The 27,314-nt window shown below is 43.2% G+C and overlaps 3 long non-coding RNA genes across 4 annotated transcripts in view; all 3 read right to left on the reverse strand.

The window, feature by feature from the left end:
- Nucleotides 1-27,314, reverse strand: part of LOC309620846 — a 589,684-nt gene that overhangs the window by 535,183 nt on the left and 27,187 nt on the right. The window lies entirely within an intron of this gene.
- Nucleotides 9,062-27,275, reverse strand: LOC309620805. 2 transcript variants are annotated; one of them, XR_014239649.1, is made up of 3 exons: nt 23,658-27,275; nt 15,624-15,823; nt 9,062-11,005 (listed from the first exon to the last, which is right to left on the reverse strand). It is a non-coding gene; the product is annotated as an uncharacterized lncRNA (long non-coding RNA). The 2 variants fall into 2 exon arrangements; XR_014239650.1 differs by lacking the exon at nt 23,658-27,275 and adding an exon at nt 23,275-23,420.
- Nucleotides 11,679-14,202, reverse strand: LOC309620817. The gene is made up of 2 exons (XR_014239665.1): nt 13,574-14,202; nt 11,679-13,271 (listed from the first exon to the last, which is right to left on the reverse strand). It is a non-coding gene; the product is annotated as an uncharacterized lncRNA (long non-coding RNA).

Consider the following 27,314-nt stretch of genomic DNA (forward strand, 5'->3'; position numbering starts at 1 on the left):
CTCCAGCCCCGGCCATGTCCCCTGTGCCTCTTGGGGAGCCTTCCAACCTCCACTTGCAGGTGTTGTTCAGGGGCCCAGCTCTTTCCTCCAACTTGCCTCCTACTACCTGGGCCCAGGCTGCATCATGCTGATTTACAGCTTAGTCAGATGAGCGCTTAACACCCACCTCCCCTCAGCCTTGGCAGCTTACATTTCCATGATAGTGACAAGAAGGGTGGAAATACTTATTATCTATTTTATATTGAAGCCAATCCTCCCAGGGCCCACACTAGTCCTCTCCAGCAGAGGTAGGTACTTGGAGAGGATGCATGAACTTTTCAGGCCACTGGGAGTGCTTGGGAAGGGGTAATTTACTCAAGTCAACCCTTGGTTCCTCCTGTGATTTATCCACTTCACCGATTATCTGAGAATGATGCCTTTCTCTAAGTTGGTTTCCCCTGCCTTCCAGCTGGTTTCTGAGCTGTCCTCCCCGCCCCCCAACACCGCTCCCATGACAGCCTGTGGCTGTGTGCTTAAGGAATGCAAAGTTGAACATTTGCCTACGCAAATGGAAATACAGAGGAAAATTCGATGGGGAAAAGGGGCACATACAATCCTTTGATTCTTTCCTATGTCAGCCAGAAATGATTTGGGGCCTTCAATTAAATTCCCAAATTCCAACTGCACACCACGTGCAAAAGCCTTATGTTGGTAGCTAGAGAGGCAGTACTTTTCTTTGTCCTACGTGGCTTCTTTTTGTTTCTCAGCGGTCCCAGGGACAAAAGAGAGTTAAATATGCATGAAACGGATTGACCCATAATGCAAATTATACATCATCGTCAGCATCATGACAAAGATAGCTAACGCTTACAGAGAACTTACTATGTGCCAGGCACAGTTCAAAGGGCTTTACATGCATGGCCTGAATCATCACATTTCTGATTTGACATATTATTGACCCTGTTTTGGAGGAAAGGAAACTGAAATACAGAGACGTTCAGTGACATGCTTAAGGTCATGCAGCTGGTACCTGGGCAGACTTTATCCAGGCTCCACGGGCCTGACACCACACTATATCTCTCACTGCCACACATTCCGTTGTTTCTGTTTTCCATTGTTACAGAACCACCCTCAAACTTAATGGCCTAAAACAACCATCATTTTCCTTGCTTGTGATTCTGTGGGTCAGGAATCCCAACACAGTATGGATGACTTGTCTCTGTTCCATGATCTCCGGGGCCTCAGCTGGCATGACTCAAACAGCTGGGGACTGGTCAGGATGGCTTGACTGGGCTCCTGTGCCTGGGGCCTTGGTTCTCACTGTCTACTGGGACACTGGATTCTCCTCTACATGGCCTTTCCATGTGGCTAGCTTGGGCATCCTCACAGCATGGTGGTCTTAGAATAGTCAGACTTCTTACATGGTAGCTGGCTACCCCTGAGAAAATGCAGAGGCTTTTAGGCCTCTGAAAAAGCTAGACCAGGAACTGGGCACAGTATTACTTCTACCACATTCTACTAGTCAAATAAGACATGAGACCGAACCATCTCCAAGAGGAGAAAAAAGAGACTCCGCTCTGATGACTGGAGTGCCACACTGGTACATGGAAAGAAATAATCATAGTGGCCATCTTTGGAGACTACCATACTATTTATATACACACTATTTATATTATGTTTTATGTATACATGTTAATTCGTTACCTCATATGTTTGTATATATACACACACAAAAATTGATTTAAAAAGCCAAAAATTGCAGATATTTTGACCAATACTCTGCAACCATTGGCCCCATTTCAGGATGCTTAGTGAGTGTTGGAATTCATTCCCAGGCCTGGATTCTATCAAGTGTTTTAGTGCCTTTTCCAGTAGCTCAGCCAGCTCTCCCAGACCCCAGTGACTTAGAGGACCGTGATTCTAGGGTTGAGCCTGGGCCCTACTTGCATGAAATCGCTTGTTTCTTCTGAGACAGAAACCAGGGGGCTTCTCAAATAAGGTTCTATCCCAAGGCAGTAACCCCCTGGGACTCACACGGGAAAAACCAGCCAGCCTGGCAGACCTCATTGCTTTAAGTGAAGCTTCAGCCACTGAAGATTCCTGGCTGTGTGGTGCCAAGGGAAAATAATGGACCAAAGGAACTCAGGAAACATGAATGTGTAACCCTGGTTCTGCTTCTTTGCATGTGAGTAGGGGGCAGACATGAAGGAGGTAGCAGACGGTGTGGAAGCTATTTGTGCGTTATCATGTCACCTCACCGCCTAGCCTATGGACCCCAAATGGCCATGAATAAAGTGATACTTTATTGTCTCCCTTCCCCCAGAGGTGCTTTTGTTATCTCCTTTCCCCTCCTCAAAATAGGCAGGGCCTTTGGCATAAAGTGTCACTCCACTGCCATACCCAGCTTCTTCCCACTCTTAGCCTAGCTACTGATAGCTCATTCCTTCATTCAACATTTACTGAGGGTTAATATGTGCTAGGCACTGCCCTAGGCACTCAAGATACGGCAGTGAACACATCAGACCAAAATACGTGCCCTCAGGGAGTCTACGTTCCATTGAAATGAAACAGACAATAAACGAATAGGCAAAACACACAGCAAGTTAGCTGTTGAGTGTTATTAGAGAAAAATGAAACAGGAAAGGAAGGTAGAGATGCTGGGATGGTTTTTTTGGGAGGAGCGACAATTTGAAAGGCCTCTCTGAGAAAGTGACATCTGAGCAAAGACCAGAAAGAGGTGAGGGAGGGAATTACCTTGAGAATAGACTCCAGGAAGAAAAAGACAGAAGCAAAGAGAACAGTTAGGAGGCATGGCAGATTGGATTAGTGTTCTTAATTTTCCACTCCCTTACTGTTACAGAATCTTGATGCATCCCTTCGTCATGTGACTTTGCAGTACTTCCTTCTAGAACAAGTAGACTATATTTCACCACCACATTGTTGCTGAACATGGCCACATGACTTGCTATGTCCAGTGGAACGTCAGTGGACATGATGCTAGAAGAGATTTTAAATGTGCTTGCCTGATTTAGCTTGGCCTCTTGTACACCTGCCATCTGCTGTGAGGAGAACATGCCCCAGCTGGCTGCTGGTCCTAGAATAAAGAGATACATGGGGAGGATATGAACTTGACTCTCAGCCTGAAGCAGAGCCATTCCAGCCAACCCACAGACCACTGAGCAAGCAAAATAAATGTTGTAAGCAATTAACATTTGGGGGTTGTTTGGCAATATCATCATAGCAATAGCTGACTGATAGAGGAGGTCGTGCAATAATCCAGCTAAGAGATGACGATGCTTAAGACCAAGGTGATAGCAGTGAAGTTGATAGAAAATGATCAGATTCTGAAGACAGAACTGACAGTATTTGCTGATGAATTAGATGTGGGGTATGAAAGAGAAGCAGCGACAGAAAGAACATTCGAGGGCAACTCCAAACCATTTGGCTTGAGCAACTGGAAAGACAGAGTTATCATTTAATAAAATGGAAAAGGCTTAAGGTGGAGCAGGTTTTGGGGGGAGGGGGGATATCAGAAATTCAGCTTTGGACATAATGAGCTTGGCAGGCCTATTAGATAACTCATAGTTCAGCATTTCCCCACAGACTGTCCTAAGTTTTATACTTTGAAAGAATAACAATACCTCCATCTCCCTGAATTGTTTGGAAAGCTCCAAAGCCCCCCACACCCCCACCACTGGCCCTTCACTCCATTACCATACCTAGTGATGGTTTTGAGATTTTTGTATCGAAGGAGTTTAAAGAATGCAATCTGTTTAAAAGGGAGCTAGGGGGCTTTTCTTGATGCTGCCTTTGCATAAAAAGCACATGGTTTTCACTTGGCTTGTGTGCTACAAAGCAATGAAAAGATCAATTTTTTTCTGAAGATGGTTTTGTTTACATATTACATAAGCTTGAGAAAATATCACTTTTCTATATCAAATAATGCAAACCAGGAGGAAGTTCTTATGGCCAATCTCACATCACAAATTAGAATGAAACCTCCCAATAGCCAAGGACCACAGAGCACCATTGATAGGACGATCTACTTTGCTCCAAGGCGCTAGGTTGCTGAGAGTGCAGTGATTCAGCAGATTGTATTTCTGTCTGAATTTATTGTCACCCATGCCTGAGGGTATATTATACCTCCCCATCCAGTTCAACTCAGGAGTAGCCATGAGACTTGCTTTGGCCAATGAAATGTGAGTGGAAGTGACTATGCCACTTCCAAGCAGAAATTTTCAGAGCCCTAGCATGATAACAGTATGGTCTGTCTTCTCTCTGTTATGTGAACACCAATATCCCAGATAAGGGCCACTCTGTGAACCTGGGTCCCAGGGTGAAGATGCATGGAGCACAACCATTATCAACCCATGGCCAGCATGTAAAAATATGAGCAAGAAATACATCTTTGTCTTGGGGAGTCATTTGTTACTGCAGCATGACTTAGCCTAAACTGACTACTACTGAGTTGTAAATGGGACAGATGTGGTCATTGCCCTCACAGAACATACAAATCAATGAAGAAAGCAGTAAATAAGTAAGAAAAATAAGAGAAAGAGAAGGAAATTATTGCAAGAAATAGTATGTAGTGAAAATGACTACCTGGGTGTGTGTGTGTGTGTGTGTGTGTGTGTGTGTACCTACTTTACATAGGTAGTCAGGTAAGGTAGATTGCTGACCCTTGACCCACAGAGCAAAAAGCCAACTCTTCCTCTCTCTTTCTCTCTTCTCCATCTTCTCCCTTTTCCTCTTCTCTTATCATTCCCTACCATAAAGTCAAGTCTCATCTATCTCATCTTCCTCCCCATGATACTTTCTCCAGATTCTGTCTTTCTTTTCTTTCAATTCTCCACATTTCTGTACATAGGTATATGTGCGCATATGTGTACACTCACGTACACTTGCACACATGGAGACACACACCCAGAGGCAGTGCTTTGGAGACTGAACTTGATAATCATAACCCTGGGAGCCCTGCTTATCCTACCAGAATTGCTGCACTGCTTTAATTACAGCCATTATTCACAATACCTCACACATTTTCTGTCTTGTTGACAGTATTTGGGAAGCAGCAGCTGCTCCCTTACTTTCACATTGATTGCTACTGTTTTGCCTTGCAAAGGAATATTAAATATCACAGTTAAACACAAGTCTTCTTCAAGACAGCTTCTGCTCCCAGCCATTCAGATCCCATCTCTCTCATTCAGCTGAGTTCTGCAGAGCACTTTCAGATTGGTTCCTCGGCTCGAGTTACTTCAAAATGTCTGGCTTTGATTTGATTCCACCCTCCCCTCAAATCTCACAACATCTCTGCTGCCTCTGTGACGGTCTTACCCTCCAGTTTCTATTGGTCCATTTCAAGACGGCCTATCTTCTCCCAGGCCAACTCTCTGTGACTTTATTCATGCATTCCATGAGGCTTTTAAGGACTTTGGGAGAAATCCCTGACCCCCAACCCTAGCTCATAGCTCCTGAAATGACACGAATCGTAGTGCATTCCTTCACCTTAAAGCTTCCAGGTCAAGTGGTTTATACATTTTTTTAAAACATATCATGGACCCATTAAGTATCTGATCAGATGTATGACTGCTTTCCTTAGAAAAATGCACATACCCACAACATTTTACATACAATTTCAGAAGACTCTTGGATTTTCTAAAGTCCATTCACGCACCACCTGTCAAGGGGTACAAGAGTCCCAGGTGAGGTTAGTTGATGACAACACCAATCCCCCTGGGAAAGGTCAGCATCTATCGGTGGGAATGAGTATAACAGATTCGCTCCAGAGGCTTTAACAAAGAGGGTAACATAAGAATGCAGGCAAATGCCAGGACTTCCCTGGCGGTCCAGTGGTTAAGACTCTGTGCTTCCAATGCAGGGGGCGCAGGTTCCATCCCTGGTTGGGGAACTAGGATCCCACGTGCTGCGCAGCATGGCAAAAAAATTTTTAAAAAGGTTGCCTGACTTCAGTTCTGCCTTTCTCCAACTCTCTGCTTTCTGCCATCTGACCCACTCTCAGGCCCTTTCCTCACTACAGTCGTCTCTCAGAGGACCTGATGCCCAAGGGCAGCTCCCCAAAGCACGCAGGATGGACCACCAGGCCTGAGATTTGCCACATGTTTTGAAGTTCCAGGCCAGTTGACAAGGCTGGCCCAAGCACCAGCACTTTCCCTGAACCCATTCTTTTCATTTCTGAGATCTGTGAGAAGCATGTGCTTTCAATCCAAGGTTAGCCTGACAGTGTGGCAATGACGGCAGCGGACACTGGCCTCTAGAGTTTAACCTCTGAGCACTTAATTTACAGTTTTGGACTTCTCCTGGCCAGTGTCGGAAAGTTGCTGATTTTTCCCTGTGACTGGTAAGCTCTGACAAGCGGAAAAAGTAATGCAGATGGGAAATAATGTGCTTCCTGCCCTGGAAGGCATTCTAGGGTTTCCCTTGATTTTCATAAATAAACAGGCCGATCTGGGATAGAAGGGTGGATATACAGAATTGCAGCTAAGAGGCTGAACTGATTGAAAAAAATGGAAGGGTGCTTTTAGGGGACCCCACAAATATAAATGAGGTGTTAGGGGGCGTGAATATTGTGGCTGATTGGCTGAGAATGAGAGGCTGTGGTGGAAAGGCAGAGGATTTGGAGGACCCCTATCCTGCTATGAGCTGTGTAACCTTGGACAAGCCACTTTTCCAGCCTGAGAATCGCTTTCCTGGATGTCAGAATCTGGCAGACCTGTGGTCCTTTCATTTCTAACTCTGTCATGCACGTACTTCCTGAAACTTCTCACCAATCAAGTAAGTGGAGTGGCCTCCTGGTTCAGAATCCCCCCTTCTGTTAGGGAGAAATCTTGGTGAAGTAGTTAAGAGCACGGGATCAGGGAGCAGACTGTCTGGCTTTCCCACCCCTAGCTGTGTGACTTCGGGCAAATCCCTTATAACCTCTCTGAGCCTCAGTTTCCTCATCTGTAATATGGGAATGAGAGTGTCCCCTCATTCGCTTGTTGTGCGGGTTAAGTGAAATAATGTGCATTAAATACTTAGATCACTTTTTGGCACATGGTAAGCACTGAATATGTGCTAGTCATGATTATTTTTCCCTGAGGATGATCTTTTTTATACGTAAAGGTGGAACTCCCCACACACACCCCCAGTAGCCTGCCTCTGCTAAGGGACTCTGCCCTCCCGTCATAGCTGAATAAGTCTGAGACAGATCCTTGGCACAGATTGGATCAATGGAATTCTCTCTCCAGGAAACATGAACTGTGAAAACTGTGAATGGAGCAAGCCAGAGAGGACAAGATGTTGGAGTTGAGTCACTTTAATGGTAGCACTTTCGAGCAGACACTGAAGACAGGTTTTTTTTTGGCCCTTACAATGTCTTTTGTTTTCATGTGGATTACTAGTGAATATTTTAAAACAGGGAATGTCAAATAACAATCCACAATTCTGACTTTACTGGATCTGGTGTCACTGTGCCAAATTTTTACATGGCAACAACTGGCTAGAAGGAAGTAACAACTGCTCCAGATCACTATAGCTCACTTCAACCCTACTTGACCCCCCCGAATTTGTGATCCTTGCTCCTCAAGGTCATGCTACTGGCGTATCTTGGTTTCTGCTGTTCCTGGGCCTTGATTATTTCACTCTACCTTTGGTCCTGTGAAATACCCCAGAATCCCACAAAGCATTCCACTCAATACTTTGTACTCCCCTGAGCTACCTGGAGTGTCTGTTACTTGCAGCCAAAAGATAAAAGACTATCAGAATGGCTGGACTCCCATGGTAGAGCCTCTATTGTGACTGGTTCCAAAGAGCCAGCAAATTTCATGAAGCAGTCTTCAGACATTCTGATTTAGTTGCCTGATTGTCAAGGGTTGTAATCATGAATTTCTCTACCTGGCATTTCTATATACTAGTATCTAAGAGAACGTGTGTTCTGACCTGATTTTTCCAGACAGATCCAAATTCAAACATTTGGTTCTATTATTCCCAAAATTACAGTTGTATTTTTCAGATCATGTGTCCTAATCTGGGTGTTGAAAAATATACTCACCACCTACTTCAAATCCTAAGATATTTTTTTCATCATTTGAAGTAGCTCTGAAACATTTGGAGAGGGCATAATGAAACCACTTGAAATCAATTTTTAAATCTTTTAAAGCTCTATTTAAAAGTGGTTTTCAATAAACATCTTCCTGAACATGTATAATATTATGTTCTCTCTGCCTAGAATGCACTATTGTCCCTCTCCACATGTGAAAATGCTACTCAGGCTTCAAAGTTCATCTCAGAAGCTACCTTCTAGATAAAATTTCTCCCTCCCACCTAGGGAGACTATTCACTTCCACCGGTATGCTCCCGTAGCCCTTTATACACTTTGAATATAGCACTTAACACGTGGTATTACAAATATTGGTTTATTATCTGTCCCTCATACAGACAAGTGAGAGCTCTTGTTTGTGAGCTCCTTGAGGGTAAAAATCATGTCTTAGTCATCTTTGTATCCCCAGCATCCAACTCATGGTAGATGCATTGCCCACGTTTTCTGTACGTTGCTTGTTGTTGAATTAATTGAATTTAGACTAGAAAAAATTCCTGAGAAAGATGTTTCCATAGAGTTTACATACAGGTGGTAAACATGGATTACAAATACTGAATGACAATGAATAACAGGATATTCAGTGTCACCTACAAATGAAAACAAGAGGCATACAGCACAAATAACTGTTTTTTGGGGTTTTTTTTTTGCACTGTGCAGATAGATTAAAGGAAATGGCATAGCTATTAGGAAGAGATAGAAAAAATGTTAACATATCAAAAATAAATATATTTCCAAAATATAGAGTTCTATGAAAAATGTTAAATTTAAAAAAAAATGTTTTGTGGAAAAGTACATGTGCCTTCAACTGAGGGTGACCAGTTGAGAAAGTTATAGGTTACTAAAGCACATGAAAATAAAGGATGAACCAGAGATGGAGGCAGACTTGGGCAGAGCATAGAAGTTTTTATAAATACCTTCAGAATGGGAAAACTTAGCGCAGAAGAGGAATGGAGACATTCCTCCATTCTCCATGTCTCCATGGAGACATGGATAGTCTGAAAGACCAAGAGTGGAATCCTCTTTCCTGCAGGCTGGAAAATCAAAACTAAACACTAAATAGCTCTATGAACTGAAGCTGACTGAATAAACCAGATGAGGCTCTGAGAGAGGCATCTGTAAGCATCTAGAGACTTCATAATTGACCTTCTGTGGAGCCTCAGAACCCAGGACAGCTTTAGGAGAAATTGAACACATCAAGATGAAAAAATATGAGAAGCCAGAAGGTGAATCTAGAGTTAAATTAAGCTCTGCTGTACAAGTAAGGGAATGATAAACCCTTATATTAGATTATTTATTTTCCAGATCATAGCCCAAAATAAGATGCCAAAACTCTGTGATTGCAGAACCAGTGGGCTGGTGATCCCTGAAGACATATATTTGCATAAGTTGATACACATGGTGGAGATTTTTGGGGTGGAGGAGGCAGGAGCCTAAGGAGAGATGACGAGAATGGAGGAAATATTACTATATGAGTTATCTATCACTGCACAAAAAATTACCATAAACTTAGTGGCTAAAAGCAACACACATTTATTATCTTGCAGTTTCTGTGAATTGGGAATTTGGATATAGCTTAACTGGGTCCTTTGTTTCAGGGTCTTCCACAAGGCTGCAATCAAAGTGTCAGCCAGGGCTGGGGTCTCATTGGAAGGTTCGACTGGGTAAGGGTCTCGTTCCAAGTTCATGCGGTTGTTGGTGTGGTTGTGTTCTTCGTGGGTTGTTGGATTGAGAGCCTCAGTTCCCTTCTCACTGCTGACTAGAGGCCTCCCTCAATTCTTTGCCATCTGGGTCTCTCCAACAGGTTGCTTGCTTCATGGAAGCATGCAAACCATGAAGATACTAGAAAGAATCAACCAGCAAGACAGTTAAAATCTTATGTAACATAATCACAGAAGTGAATTCCCATCACCTTTTTCATATTCTATGGGTTAGAAGCAACTTTCTAAGCCAGCCTACACCCAAGGAGAGGGGATTATGCAAGGATATACCAGGAGATAGGGATTATTAAGGGCCATCTTAGAGTCTGTTCACTGAAGTTACTGGGTCTGTGCCCTAGTGGTTCCAAAGAGATTGGTTTTGAGTCCAATTAGAACCAGGTGCTGGAAAAGCTGTGTACTTGGTGTGATTCTCGGCATAAAGCATGCTCCTCCTGGCAGGTGACAAAGTGAGTCACAAAGTTGAGGAAAGACTAGCCTCCACCCCCCACCTCCTACCTCTCTGCTACAGACAACAGTGCCATTCAGCATGGCCATCAGCAGAGGACAGCTGTGCATGGTCCAGAGTGTTCTCATGGGGCCAGAAGCAATAATAAGGGGCTTTGATAAGGAAGCTAGAGTGAAAGGACATGAGAGGACATGTTTCTAAGAAGAAAGTGAAATGCTCAGGGAGACTCACAGAAGTAACTGGGGGAGTCTTCAGGAGAAGGCTGAGTTCCTCCCCATTCAAGTGACTCTGAGAGCCTGCATTTGGTGTCATCTGGGCAATGTTCATGTGATCTCTTGATCTTTCCTCTCAAACCATCTCTTCCTCCCACTTCCTTATTTCTGATATTAGTCATTCAGGCTCAAAACCTTGGAATAAACTTCAACTCACTTGTGCTTTCCTAGAGTCACTGCTGCCAGCCTATTGATAGTTCAGATTCTCAGTCTAATCTGGTACATCAGTTATCTCCTGTATCAGTTATAATATACGTTCAGCTGCAAGTAACAGAACGCCCAAAATGACAGTGGGTTAAACAAGGTAGGTATTTATTTCTTGTGAATGTACACATAGGAAGTCCAGAGTTAGTGAAGGCTCCACAATCATTGGCATCCAGAGTTCTTTCACCATGTAGTTCTGCATTTCTCAACACACAGCTTCCACACATGGGCCAATGACGTATCATGATTCAAGATGGCTGCTCCAGCGCCATCTGTCATGTCTGCATTCCTGCCAGGAGGAAGAAGGAAAGACAGAAGTATTCCCCTCTGAAGGATACTTCCTGAAAGTTGTATCCACCACCAAAACATAGATTATAGCCCACTGACCAGAGCTTAGTCACATAGCCACTTATAGCTCCAAGGGAGGTTGGAGATATAAAATTTATTCTGGCAGCCATATTCCCAGTTTAAAATTGTGTGCTCTTTATGAAGGAAGGAGAACTGATACTAGGGGACAAGTAGTATCAATCTCTGTCTTAGACCAGCAAAAGAACTGGTTCCAAACTTTATTAACTCTAATTTAAATCTAACTTTAGAGCTAGAAGTGGCACCTTATAGATTGTGTGGCACAACCTACATTTTACAGAAAAGGAAACTGTGAGATTAGAACCTGACAAATTCATCTTCCTAAAGTCTCTTACGATTGTTAAGAGGAACAAAGTATGGTGGAAAACCAGAGGCTGGGGAGTTAAGGAGGCTGAACTCATTTCAGCCATGCCATCAGCAAGTTGTGTCACATTGGATGAGTCATTTAATTCTCTCTTTGTCTTAATTATATTCTCTGTAAAATGAGAAGATTGGACTATATGTTACCTGGTAATCCTTCCAGTGTTATAATTGTGTATGATTCTATGATATTTTGTCATCTGACTGCCACCATTTTTTCATTGGTGGTCTATTGCCTGGTAAATTTAGATATTTGAGGCCCTCCATGATCAATCCCCAACCAGCCATTCCAAATATGTCCCCCATCCTCCTCTGCACACCACATACTCATTATTTCCTGAACACACCCCATGCTTTCCTTTTGTTGTTTTGCTGATGCTGTCCCCTATGTTTGTGAAATAGACTGCTTCACCAATCCCTGTCTTTGGCTGATAATAATCTTCCCGATGTGTCAAGGCCCATTTTTAGACAAATATATATATACATAAAATTAAGAACTTACTCTGGATTAGGGCTTGGTCTGAGAGATTTACATATATTAACTCATTTAATACTTAGAGTAAGCCTGGGAGATACATGTTATCATTATCATCCCCATTCTACAGAGGAGCAAACTAAAGCACAGGAAGTTAAGTAACTTTTCGTGGCACAAAGCATGTTTCATCTAATCAGTTTCATCTTCCTCTTCTTGGACATACATTTCCCATCTTCCCTTCTAATTAGGCTAAGACCACGTGACTGGCTTCTGACCAACATAATATGCACAGAAATGATGTAAGCCATTTCTAGGCCTGGCTCTTAAAAACATCTCATAAATCCCTCATGTCTTTTCTTCCCCTTCTGCAGCATCTTCAGAGGCCATATGTTGATATGGTGGTATTACAAGATGGCGGAGCCTCCATCATCCAAGGTCCCTTCTATCTTGACTATTCACTTGCCTCAAGGCACATAAGTGTTAAAGGCAAAGAAAGAATATGAAGTCAGGCCATGTGACTCCAGAGCTCACATTCTGAGCTATGGAATGCCTCTTCCTCCAACTTTTGTAACTTTTTCTATGGAATATTTCGAGCAGTTACAGAAGTTGAAAGAATAGTACAATGAACCCAATTTACCCGTCATCCAGATTAAGACATTATCAACTCAAGGCCAATCTTGTTTCCCTTAATGTTCCACTCCCTTGCTATCATTTTGAAGCAAATCCCAGTCATTATATCATTATATATATATATATAATTATATCAACTATAATTATTTCACTGTGTATCTCTGTAAGATAAGAACTCCTTAAAAAAATAACTATACCAGCATCTCACTAAAAACATTAACAGAAATTCCTTAATATCATTAAATATCCAGTGTACATATTATTAATTTGTGTGTTTTTTAAATAGTTTTTTTAAGCAAACTTTATTTATTTATTTATTTTTGGCCACACCGAACGGCATGTGGGATCTTAGCTCCCTGACCAGGGATCGAACCCATGCTCCCTGCAGTGGAATCGTGGAGCCCTAACCACTGGACAGCCAGGGAATTCCCTTTTTAAGTATTTTGAATCAGGAAAAATAAGATCTATACATTGTAATTGGTTGATGTCTCTTATTTTTCTTTTAACATTTCCCAAACTTCTTTCTTCCCCAGTTTTATTGAGATATAATTGATATATAACTTTGTGTACTTCACAAAATGAAAAGACAACCTATGGAATGGGAGAAAATATTTGAAAATCATATGTCTGATAAGGGGTTAATATCTAAAATATATAAAGAACTCATAGAACTCAATAGCAAAACAAAAAAAATCTGACTAAAAAATGGACAGAGGGGGCTTCCCTGGTGGCGCAGTGGTTGAGAATCTGCCTGCTAATGCAGGGGACACGGGTTCGAGCCCTGGTCTGGGAAGATCCCACATGCCGCGGAGCAACTAGGCCCGTGAGCCACAACTACTGAGCCTGCGCGTCTGGAGCCTGTGCTCCGCAACGACAGAGGCCGCGATAGTGAGAGGCCCATGCACCGCGATGAAGAGTGGCCCCCACTTGCCGCAACTAGAGAAAGCCCTCGCACAGAAACGAAGACCTAACACAACCATAAATAAAATACAATAAATTTAAAAAAATTGGACAGAGGAATTGAACAGATATGTTTCCAGAGAAGACATACAGATGGCCAACAGGTACGTGAAAAGGTGCTCAACATCATTAATCATCAGGGAAATGAAAATCAAAACCACAAGGAGATATCACCTCACACCTGTTAGGATGGCTATTAGCAAGACAAGAAATAACAAGTGTTGGTGAGGATGTGGAGGAAAGGGTATTCTTGTGCACTGTTGGTTGGAATGTAAATTGGTGCAGCCTATATGGAAAACAGTATGGACGTTTCTCAAAACATTAAAAATAGAACTACCAGGGACTTCCCTGGTGGCGCAGTGGTTAAGAATCCGCCTGCCAATGTAGGGGACTTGGGTTCAAGCCCTTTTCTGGGAAGATCCCACTTGCCGCAGAGCAACTAAGCCCGTGAGCCACAGCTACTGAGCCTGCGCTCTAGAGCCCGCGAGCCACAACTACTGAGCCCACGTGCCACAACTACTGAAGCCCGCGCACCTAGAGCCCGTGCTCCGCAACAAGAGAAGCCACCGCAGTGAGAAGTCCGCGCACCGCAACGAGGAGTAGCCCACGTTCACCGCAACTAAAGAAAGCCTGCACGCAGCAATGAAGACCCAACGTAGCCAAGAATAAATAAATAAATAAATAAATAAATAAAATAGAACTACCATATGTGGGACTTCCCTGGCTGTCCAGTGGTTAAGACTCCACCCTTCCATTGCAGGGGGCACATGGAGCGGCCAAAAAAAAAAAAAAAAAAAACTACCATATGATCCAGTAATTCCACTTCTGGGTATTTATCCCAAGAGAATGAAACTACTAACTTGAAAAGTTATATGCACCCTTGTGTTCATTGCAACATTATTTACAATAGGCAATGTATGAAAACAACCCAAATGTCCACTGATAGATGATATTTGATATATATATATATATATATATATATATATATATATATATAATGTTTTCATTATATATATACACACATACACATACCTAATGGAATTTGGCCAGAAAAAAGAATGAAATCTTTACATTTGTGACAAGATGGATGGACCTTGAGAGCATTATGTTAAGTGAAACAAGCCAGATGAAGAAAGAGAAATACCATATGACCTCTTTTATGTGGAATGTAAAAAAGCAAAACCAAAAACATTGTGTAAGTTTAAGGTGTACAACATGATGATTTGATACACATATATGTTGCAAAATGATCACCACAATAAAGTTAGCTAACACACCTATACTCTCTTGGCAACTTTCAAGTATATAATACATTATTGTTAACTATAGTCACCATGCTGTGTATTAGATCTCCAGAACTTATTTATTTTCTAACTAGGCGTTTGTACCCTTTGACCAGTATATCCCCTTTCCCCCCCTACCTCTTCACCCCTGGCATCCACCATTCTACTTTCCATTTCTACTAATTTGAGCTTTGTTTTTTTTTAGATTCCACATAGAGATGAGATCCTACAGAATTTGTCTATCTCTGTTTGACTTATTTCACTTAACATAATGCCCTCAAGGCCCATCCATGTTGTCACAAAAGAGAGGGTTTCCTTCTTTTTACGGCCCAATAATATTCCATTGTATATAAATGCACCACAATTTCTTTATCCATTTATCCATTGATGAACACTTAGGTTACTTCCATATCTTGACTATTGTGCATAATACTGCAATGAACATGGGGGTGCAGATATCTCTCTGAGAGAGTGATTTCATTTTCTGTGGATATATACCCAGAAGTGGGATTGCTGGATCAGATGGTAATTCTATTTTTAATTTTTTGAGGAACCTCCATACTGTTTTCCATAGTGGCTGAACCAATTTACTTTCCCACCAACAGTGTGCTAGGGTTTCCTTTCCTCCACATCCTAGCCAACACTTGTCTTCTTGATAATAGCCATTCAAACAGGTGTGTGGTGATATCTCACAATTATCTGATTTTCTCTATCTATGTTCAGCAGCTCAGGTGCAGGAATGGGGAAGATTACTTGAATTCACTTAAGACTGGAGGTTTTGCCTGAGCAGGTAACACAGAAAGACGATGGAACGAGCATTTGAGAGTACTTACTTGAGTATAATTGGAGTGATGAACAATGGCATATAAGCTGAGTAAGGAAAGAAATGAGGACAGGAAGGAGGCTGGTAGATTGAAGTGTGATACACACTGTGATGTACCACCCAGACTACCTTTCAACGAAGGTCTTGTTGCCTCAGTTGTTGGGAATGCCTTCAGCTGTGCTGCCAGGGCCTTCAAGGATTACTTCATAGCTGCAGAGAGATAGCTGCCTTACACAAAGAAGTCACACCCCTTCCCCAGTGGCCCACGTTCAATGACCGACCAAGACATGAATATAAATGCCTGGTCATCTTGGCCCAACTCAGAACAACACTTAAGGACCATGGTAGTTTCAGAATTTCCCTATGGGATTGACCAATACAGTCACTAGGCCTGTATTACATCCCAAATTCTGCCCAATTCTGCTTCTTTCTCCTCCTTTCTACAGGTATTAATCCCAAGGGCACTTCTTTTTTTTTTTAAAATCTTTATTGGAGTATAATTGCTTTACAATGGTGTGTTAGTTTCTGCTGTATAACAAAGTGAATCAGCTATACATATACCAATATCCCCATATCCCCTTCCTCTTGCGTCTCCCTCCCACCCTCCCTATCCCACCCCTCTAGGTGGTCGCAAAGCACAGAATTGATCTCCCTGTGCTATGTGGCTGCTTCCCACTAGCTATCCATTTTACATTTGGTAGTGTATATAAGTCCATGCCACTCTCTCACTTCGCCCCAGCTTACCCTTCCCCCTCCCTGTGTCCTCAAGTCCATTCTCTACGTCTGCGTCTTTATTCCTGTCCTGCCAAGGGCACTTCTTAATAAACATCTTGCACACTAAACTCCCTCTGAGAGTTTGCTTCCTGGGGAAACCAATCTGTGACATGGTGTCTGTGTATGGAGTCGCTGTACTGGGAGTAAATGAGATGAAAGGATGGAAGGGTGTGGTCATAGGGTGGAATGTCTTATGATTTCAGAGGTGGAACAATTCTGGATGATGACAAAGGATACGGGTGTGGCCAAGAGAGTAAGTGGCTAAAGTGGGATGAAAGGCAGGATCATTGAGGATGAGAAAGTCACATGCATGTGGAAGTCACCAAGACTTCACTAAGTCAATAGGTATTTACTTTATTAAAGATCTACTGTATTAGCTAGTTATTTCTGTGCAATAAATTACTCCCAAATCTAGAGGCTTAAAACCACAAACATTTGTTATCTCACATTGTCTGTGAATCAGGAATCTGAGTGTGGCTTAGTTAGATGTCTCTGTCTCAGCATCTCTCATCAGGCTGCAATCAAGGTGTTGACCAGGGCTACATCTCAAGGCTTGACTGGGGAAAAATCCACTTCCAATTCCCCTTCAAGCTCACTCAGATGTCTGCTGAGAGGCCTTGGGCCCTCTCTGGCTGTTGACCAGAGGTATCAGTTCCTTACTATGTGGGCCTTTCCATAGAGCAGCCCCCAACATGGCAGCTGGCTTCCCTCAGAGTCAGTAAGCAAAAGATTGAGAGGGCATTCAAGACAGAAGCCATAATCTTTTGTAATCTCATCTCTGAAGTGACATCTGTCACCTCTGCTTCTGGAAGGGGAGGGGATTACACAAGGGTGTGAATAAGAGGAGGTGAGGGTCATGGGAGCCATTTTAGAGGCTGCCTACCACACCTACTCTGTACAGGGCACTATTCTAAGTGCTCGAGATTCAGCAGTGAATTGAGGCAGACAAAAGCCTTTTTACTTAACACCTTCAAGTTGGCGGGAGACAGACAAAAACAAGTAAACAGACGATCATTTAAGAACACTGTATGTGCTAGGAAAATAATAAAATAGGATAATGTAGAAGAGAGCAAGTGGGTGGGGTGGAGGTAGGGGGTTATTTTTATATCGGGTGGCCATGGAATACCTCTCTGAAGTGACATTTCAGCTGTGAACTGGATGAATGAGAAGTAGTTATCCATGCAAAAATTTGGGAGAAAAACTTGCCAGGCAGAGGGAAAAGCAAATGTAAGGAACATTAGGGAATGAGCTTGGTGAGTTCACGTGGCTAGAGCAGAGTGAGAAAACCCAAGAAGAGAGAGCAGAAGTAGGTGGGAGCCAATCACGCAGGGCCTTGTAATCCATGCACGGTGAGAAATATGGACTTTATCCTAAGAGCAATGGGAAGCCACTGGAGGGTTTAGGCAAATGGGGGACACGATCAAATTTATTTATTTATTTATTTTAATTAATTAATTATTTATTTATTTTTGGCTGTGTTGGGTCTTCGTTTCTGTGTGAGGGCTTTCTCTAGTTGCGGCAAGTGGGGGCCACTCTTCATTGCGGTGCACGGGCCTCTCACTGTCGCGGCCTCTCTTGCTGCGGAACACAGGCTCCAGACGCGCAGGCTCAGTAGTTGTGGCTCACGGGCCTAGTTGCTTCGCGGCATGTGGGATCTTCCCAGACCAGGGCTCGAACCCGTGTCCCCTGCATCGGCAGGCAGATTCTCAACCACTGCGCCACCAAGGAAGCCCCAAATTTATTTTTTATTTTATTTTTTATTTATTTATTTTTTATTTATTTATTTTTTATTTATTTATTTTTGGCTGCGTTGGGTCTCCATTGCTGCACACGGGCTTTCTCTAGTTGTGGCGAGTGGGGGCTACTCGTTGCGGTGCGCGGGCTTCTCATTGCGGTGGCTTCTCTTGTGGAGCACCGGCTCTAGGCGCACGGACTTCGGTAGTTGTGGCATGTGGGCTCAGTAGTTGTGGCTCGCAGACTCTAGAGCGCAGGCTCAGTAGTTGTGGTGCACGGGCTTAGTTGCTCCGCGGCATGTGGGATCTTCCCGGACCCGGGAACAAACCCGTGTCCCCTGCATTGGCAGGCGGATTCTTAAACACTGCGCCACCAGCGAAGCCCCAATTTAGGTTTTAAAAAGATTTCTTTGCTGTAAGGAGAACATAGACTGAATTTTTGAAGGGCTGCATGGAGGTCCAGAGAGATGGCAGGACTTGGGATGGAGAGGAAGACGGAGAGGTAGGTGTCTGCGTATTCATTGAATGACGGGGACTTTAGCAGATGACCATGGTGCACAAGGGGGAAATGTGGTATTGCTGGCTTGAAGGACCTTCAAAGCAGTAGAGGTTTTGACCTGAGGGTGAAGGAGGAGTGGTCTGGAAGCAGCACTTCGGAACAAGGAGGACACCTACCCCACTCACAAGAGAGGCCCGCTCAGGAAGCCACGCATCAGTTAAGGCATCAGGAGTAAAGAACATTCGGTGAGGAGATCCATGCCTCAACCAAGTGGTGGGGAGCCCTTTTGTCATCTGGCGTCACTGAACCACAGCAAAGCTCATTCAGGCCCTTCTCTGATTTAGAGCGCCCGCATCTAATTCGAGTCAGAAAGAGACACTATAAATTCTGAGAATTCTGAGGTGAGTGTGAGCAAGATAAGCTGCTTTTTGAAAATAATTTAGGATTTAGGCTTCAGCCTTTGAAATTCCAGTTAAGTTATTAGTCACAAATCTTCAACTGCTCTTCATCCTTCAACCTACTGCTTCCTTCCAAATGACTCAGCTGGGACAGTCTGCCTAGGAAAACGTTATTTTCTGGCTTCCTATAGCAATGACCAGAGAAACAGCAGGCCAAGCTGCAAATAAGCAGGCCAAGAACCAGATCTGGCCCTGGGCTTGGAAGTTCTTTACCTTTCCCCTGGACCAGTGTTCCCGTCCCCCCTAAGAACCAATTTTTTTCCCCTAGTGGGTGATATCACTCCCGTTGAGAATGCATCCCCCTAATGCAAAGAAGCACCTCTGATGGTGAAGATTTTAGACACAAGGGCAGAGCCCATTATGAGACTTTTTAGAGTTGGGAGCTGGGAGGGGTTAGCCCCCCAACCCAAACCACATCAAGCAGGGAACATATGTCCGCTGCAGATAGAACCGTCACTGATACTTCATAAGTCAGCGGTCGAGTTTGGGAATCAGTCTTTTGCGCTTGTTTATTTATCCTTGGTTGGTTCCATTGGAACCCAATGGTTCTTCTTGGGACTGAGAGCTGAGTTGGGTTCCGGATGGCAGAGTAAACCCCATACCAAAGGGGACCACCTGGAAGTACATCATTGTTCCATGAAACAAACATCCATGTACTTCCGTAACAGGGAAGAGCTAAATCAGACTCCATGTTGGATCTGTTTCTTTGACTTTAACCTTTGCTTTTCGTTGCTTTTGTTATTATAATCGTACATAATGGCCTGACACAGGGAACCCTGCCCCTCTGCCTGAATGTTGAACTAAAGTGCCTTCGTTCAGCTCACAGGGAGACGATCTGACCCTGCCCACCTGTAAATGGCTGAAATTAACACATGCCCTCACCAAGGCTGGCCATTCCAGGAGATGTTTTGCAAGACTGATTGCCCTTTTTACTTTACTTCCTCACCGCCTCTCCCTCTCTATTTTGCCTTTTTACTTCACTTCCCTCTCTGATTCTATCAAAGAAACTGGCATCTAGACCCCGATAAGATGGTTCTTTTAAGGCACTAGTCCGCCATCTTCTCCATCTGCCGGCTTTCCGAATAAAGTCATATTCCTTGCCTCAACACCTCGTCTGCGATTTATTGGCCTGTCGTGTGGCGAGCAGAGCGAGCTTGGACTCAGTAACACTTCTCTTGCAGCAAGACCCGGCAATGGCTGTTCGGTGGAATCTTCCATCTTCCGTGTGCGTTCAAAGCAGCCTGCACATCCCTCCCTCCCCCTGCTGTGGTTCTTCCAGACATCTGACAGGAGGAGCACGTGCGGCCCTCCAGGTGGGCTGCCTTTCCCAGCTCCTCAAAGACTCCTTATTAGCTGGAAGGTAGCAGGGAGGGCTGGGGCAGGGAGGCCGCCCTGGAAAGTCAGACAGCTCCCCAGAGTTCAGCCTGTCTCTGAGCTGCATGGAGGGAGCTGGGGGTGCTACACCTGGGCAGTGGAGCTGGGGAGAGCGTGCCTCCCTGCCCCCGCCCTCTCCCGCTCTCAGGCTGCCGGAAGCTAGGCAGACTGCCATGGCCAGACGCTCTGTTATTACCCGGGCTTTGGTTCACCTGAGCCTCTCTTCCCGACTGAGCAGCAGCCGGCTGTCCACCTCAATTTCCAAGCCCATGTTTACAGTAGAGAGGGCTGAGATAGACTGTATCTATAAAGAGAATCATTGAAGAGCTCTTAGGCTGGACTACTCTATTTTCTCATCTCCCAAGGAGACCTGGCCTCCCAGCGTGCTCCCCGATACAGCCTGATCTGGGAATAAAACAAAATCGGTGAGTTCGCCTCATTTCTTGGAGATTCGCATGTGAGGTCCATGTGATGGCCCCCAGTGCCTTGCATCCCCCTGGGCTCACTGATTTCCCTCGGAGAAGACTCCCATGGGAACTGAAAGACCGCACCCCCCACCAGTCAACACAGGAAGGAATCCTCAGGCAGATTTCTTAACTCTGACTCAGTGGGTCCCACACTTTAGTATGTATCATAACCACCTGGAGAGCCGGATCAGGCAGAGGCCCCAGATTTTCTGGTTCAGTAGGTGTAGAGTGAGGTGTGGGCCCTGGGATTTCTAACAAGCTCCCGAGTAACACAGATACTCAGCTGTGCAGGGCTAGAGTTTGGGAAGTAGTGCTTTGGGAGCTCTTGGATGGGCTTCAGGAACTTCATTGACCCCCGGAACTCTATGCAAATTGTGTATTTGGTGCTTTCATCCAGATAGAGGCGCATACAATTAAAAGACACTGTTCTAAGAGAGTAGTCAGAACATACTAGATATTTCTTGGGAAGAAGCAGACATTGATCAACAAACGAGGCCATTGGGTCCCTGGGGGAGGCTGTCTACAGGAGGAGGAAGTACGAGGAGAATGGCCCTGGGGCCCCCAGTGACAACCAAGTAACTGTTTCCTCTTAGCACACTCTTCTGTGAAAAAATCAGATGCTAATCAAATCACCCTTACCCGTGGCCTGTTCCAGCAAGACTCAGGCCTCTACTAAAGCTTGCTTTGTACAGGAAGCACTTACTTCCCCCTTCACCAGCACCTTCTCCTCTTGGGGTAAGGATGTGTTTTGTTTGTACTTTAATTTAAAAAAAAAAAAAAATTATTTATTTATTTGGCTGTGCTGGGTATTAGTTGTGGCACACAGGATACCTGGGCCCCCTGCATTGGGAGTGTGGCGTCTTAGCCACTGGACCACCAGGGAAGTCCCTGTTGGTACTTTAATAAAAGAAAAGAGAAAGAGAGAGAAGGGGGAGGAGAGAGGGAGAAAGAGGGAGAAATATTGAAAAGGTCATTCTTTATCTACATATCAAAAAAGATAAAGAGTTCCAGGTGTGATTCTTCCTCTCTCTCTCTCTCTCTCTCTCTCTACACACACACACACACACACACAGTGGGATGCTATTATAATTGACTGACCACATGGTACAATTTGAGAGACCTCCGCACAAAAGTATCATTTTCCCCATCAGTCACTCCTCCTTTATAGCTTCATTTGAGTCTTGAATCATGAGGTTTTTCCTCTTTCAAATTTTCCTATCAGAATTCAGATATAGTCGTCCCTCAGTATCCAAGGGGGATTGGTTCCAGCACTCCTGTGGATAGCAAAATCTGCAGATACTCAAGTCCCTTGTATACAATTGCACAGTATTGCATATAACCTACGCATATGCTCCTGTGTACATCAAATCTTCTCTAGATTATTTATAATATCCAATACAATGTAAATGCTGTGTAAATAGTTGCCAGTGCATGGCAAATTCAGATTTTTCTTTTTGGAAATTTCTGGAATTTTTTTTCCGAATATTTTCAATCTGCATTTGGTTGAATAGGTGGATGCAGAAACTGTGGATACAGAGGGCCAACTGTACTCTAGTTGGGGACTGAGACTTCAACCAGGGGTTCTTAACCAGGATCCATGGATGTCCCTAGGCTGTGGGATGCTTTAGTGTGCATCAAAATTACCAGAATGAGTTTACATGCAAATTCCATGTCCCCACCCACTTGCAAAGAATCTAATTCCTTCACCCTAGAGAGGTGCGCAGAAGACTGTATTTTAAACAAGACTCTCAAGAGATTGCTATACAGGTTGTCCTTAGGCCACACTTCAAGAAACACTACTTTTCAGAAGGACTGTGAACTCCCTGAAAGTAAATGCAAAATCGTGGGTGTGTTATATGTGAGTATATTTCTGGGCATTGGGAACAGAGCTTTAATCAGATTCTGAAAGGCTCCTTGAATTGAAAAGGCAGATAATCACTAACCAGGAAATATTTTAGCAAGGAATAGCAACAATAGGATCCAGAATATAAGTGGTAGGGCAAGGAGGGAAGGAATGTCCCTAGAACGTATACAATATCGAAGCAGGAAAATCCTCAAAAAAAGTCACCTTGCTACCTGTTCTGACTGAGAAATGGGAGAAATCATACATATCACAACTAAAATGAAGGATCTTTAACCTGTGAAAAAAATATTTGCCATTTACATCCAAAGAGTTCATTTCCTTACTATATAAAGAACTGCTGCAAATTAATAAAGAAAAGACAGGGTATAATATTGTACACAGATTGGCTCAAGATGGCGGAGTAGAAGGACGTGCACTCACTACCTCTTGCAAGAGCACCGGAATCACAACTAACTGCTGAACAATCATCGACAGGAAGAAACTGGAACTCACCAAAAAAGATACCCCACATCCAAAGACAAAGGAGAAGCTGCAACGAGATGGTAGGAGGGGCGCAATCACAATAAAATCAAATCCCATAACTGCTGGGCGGGTGACTCACAAACTGGAGAACACTTATACCACAGAAGTCCACCCACTGGAGTGAAGGTTCTGATCCCCACGTCACGTCAGGCTTCCCAACCTGGGGGTCTGGCAACGGGAGGAGGAATTCACAGAGAATCAGACTTCGAAGGCTAGCGGGATTTGATTGCAGGACTTTGACAGGACTGGGGGAAACAGAGATTCCACACTTGGAGGGCACACACAAAGTAGTGTGTGCATCAGGACCCAAGGGGAAGGAGCAGTGACCCCATAAGAGACTGAACCAGACCTACCTGCTAGTGTTGGGGGGTCTCCTGCAGAGGCAGGGGGTGGCTCTGTCTCACTGTGAGGACAAGGACACTGGCAGCAGAAGTTCTGGGAAGTACTCCTTGGCGTGAGCCCTCCCAGAGTCCGCCATTATCCCCACCAAAGAGCCTGTAGCTTCCAGTGCTGGGTCACCTCAGGTCAAACAAACAACAGGGAGGGAACTCAGCCCCACCCATTAGCAGACAAGCAGACTAAAGTTTTACTGAGCTCTGCCCACCACCAGTCCCTCCCATCAGAAAGCTTGCACAAGCCTCTTAGATAGCCTCATCCACCAGAGGGCAGACAGCAGAAGCAAGAAGAACTACAATCCTGCAGCCTGTGGACTGAAAAAAACATTCACAGAAAGATACACAAAATGAGAAGGCAGAGGACTATGTACCAGATGAAGGAATAAGATAAAACCCCAGAAAAACAACTAAATGAAGTGTAGATAGGCAACCTTCCAGAAAAAGAATTCAGAATAATGATAGTGAAGATGATCCAGGACCTCAGAAAAAGAATGGAGACAAAGATCAAGAAGATGCATGAAATGTTTAACAGAGACCTAGAAGAATTAAAGAACAAACACCTAGAAGAATTAAAGAACAAAGAAACAGAGATGACCAATACAATAACTGAAATGAAAAATACACTACAAGGAATCAGTAGCAGAATAACTGAGGCAGAAGAACCTGGAATAAGAACCTGGATAAGTGACCTGGAAGGCAGAATGGTGGAATTCACTGCCATGGAACAGAATAAAGAAAAAAGAATGAAAAGAAATGAAGACAGCCTAAGAGACATCTGGGACAACATTAAATGCACCAACATTCGCATTATAGGGGTCCCAGAAGGAGAAGAGAGAGAGAAAGTACCCGAGAAAATATTGGAAGAGATTATACTCGAAAACTTCCCTAACATGGGAAAGGAAATAGCCACCCAAGTCCAGGAAGCGCAGAGAGTCCCAGGCAGGATAAACCAGAGGAGAAACATGCCAAGACACATAGTAATCAAATCGACAAAAATTAAAGACAAAGAAAAATTATTAAAAGCAACAAGGGAAAAACGACAAATAACATACATGGGAACTCCCAGAAGGTTAACAGCTGATTTCTCAGCAGAAACTCTACAAGCCAGAATGGAGTGGCACGATATATTTAAAGTGATGAAAGGTATGAACCTACAACCAAGATTACTCTACCTGGCAAGGATCTCATTCAATGGAGAAATCAAAATCTTTTCAGACAAGCAAAAGCTAAGAGAGCTCAGCACCACCAAACCAGCTCTACAACAAATGCTAAAGGAACTTCTCTAACTGGGAAACAGAAGAGAAGAAAAGGACCTACAAAAACAAACGCAAAACAATTAAGAAAATGGTCATAGGAACATACATATTGATAATTACCTTAAACGTGAATGGATTAAATGCTCCAGCCAAAAGACACAGACTGGCTGAATGGATACAAAAACAAGACCCATATATATGCTGTCTACAAGAGACCCACTTCAGACCTAGGGACACATACAGACTGAAAGTGAGGGGATGGAAAAAGATATTCCATGCAAATGGAAATCAAAAGAAAGCTGGAGTACCAATACTCATATCAGATAAAATAGGCTTTAAAATAAAGAATGTTACAAGAGACAAGGAAGGACACTACATAATGATCAAGGGATCAATCCAAGAAGAAGATATAACAATTATAAATATATATGCACCCAACATAGGAGCACCTCAATACATAAGGCAACTGCTAACAGCTATAAAAGAGGAAATCAACAGCAACACAATAATAGTGGGGGACTTTTACAGCTCACTTACACCAATGGACAGATCATCCAAACAGAAAATAAATAAGGAAACACAAGCTTTAAATGACACAATAGACCAGATAGATTTAATTGATATTTATAGGACATTCCATCCAAAAACAGCAGATTACACTTTCTTCTCAAGTGCACACTGAGCATTCTCCAGGATAGATCACATCTTGGGTCACAGATCAAGCCTCACTAAATTTAAGAAAAATGAAATGATATCAAGCATCTTTTCCGAACACAATGCTATGAGATTAGAAATAAATTACAGGAAAAAAAAACACCCACAAACACATGGAGGCTAAACAATATGCTATTAAATAACCAAGAGATCACTGAAGAAATCGAAGAGGAAATCAGGAAATACCTAGGGACAAATGACAGTGAAAACACAACGATCCAAAACCTATGGGATGCAGCAAAGGCAGTTCTAAGAGGGAAGTTTATAGCAATACAATCCTACCTCAAGAACAAGAAAAATCTCAAATAAATGATCTAACATTACACCTAAAGTAACTAGAGGAAGAAGAACAAACAAAACCCAAAGTTAGTAGAAGGAGAGAAATCATAAAGATCAGACCAGAAATAAATGAAATAGAAACAAAGAAAACAATAGCAAAGATCAATAAAACCAAAAGCTGGTTCTCTGAGAAGATAAACAACATTGATAAACCCTAAGCAAGACTCATCAAGAAAAAGAGGTAGAGGACTCAAATCAATAAAATTAGAAATGAAAAAGGAGAAGTTACAATGGGCACAGCAGGAATGTAAAGCATCATAAGAGACTACTACAAGCAACTCTATGCCAATAAAATGGACAACCTGGTAGAAAAGGACAAGTTCTTAGAAAGGTATAACCTTCCAAGACTGAACCAGGAAGAAATAGAAAATATGAACAGACCAATCACGAATAATGAAATTGAAACCAGAATTAAAAATCTTCCAACAGGGGGCTTCCCTGGTGGCACAGTGGTTGAGAGTCTGCCTGCCAATGTGGGGGACACGGGTTCGAGCACTGGTCTGGGAAGATCCCACATGCCGTGGAGCAACTGCGCCCGTGAGCCACGATTACTGAGCCTGTGCATCTGGATGGACTTAGAGACTGTCATACAGAGTGAAGTAAGTCAGAAAGGGAAAAACAAATATCGTATTAACGCATATATGTGGAATCTAGAAAAATGGTGCAGATGAACCAGTTTGCAGGGCAGAGATGGAGACACAGATGTAGAGAAGAGACGTGTGGACGCCAGGTGGGGAAAGCGGGGTGGGGGGGTTGATGATAGGAGGAATTGGGAGATTGGGATTGACATATATACACTAATATGTATGAAGTAGGTAGCTAATAAGAACCTGCTGTATAAAAAGAATAAATATAATATTATAGGAAATTGAAATAAATTTTAAAAATATTGTACATATATAATATTGTAACTGTAACTTATATAATATTGTACATCAACTATATTTCAATAAAAAATAATTTAAAAAGAAAAGGAAAGACCACTAAGCAAATAGAAAAATGGGCAACGGATGTGAACAGTTTACAGTAAAGGAAACACAAATGGCTCTTAAACATATGAAAAGTTTCCCATTGTCGCTCATAATAAGAGAAATGCAATTTAATATTGCAATGAGATCTCATTTTTCATCTATCAGATTGAAGGATATGAAAAAGTGTGACAATACACTGTGCTGGTGAGTGTGTAGATTGCAATATCTCTATGGAGGGCAATTTGGTGATATGTATAAAAGTTACAGATGCCCGCACCATTTGTTGGAGCCATTCCACTGTTAAGAATTTATCATACAAACATACTCCCACGTGT

This window comes from Balaenoptera borealis, assembly GCF_965194805.1.
Source record: "Balaenoptera borealis genome assembly, chromosome: X".
Taxonomy (NCBI): domain Eukaryota; kingdom Metazoa; phylum Chordata; class Mammalia; order Artiodactyla; family Balaenopteridae; genus Balaenoptera; species Balaenoptera borealis.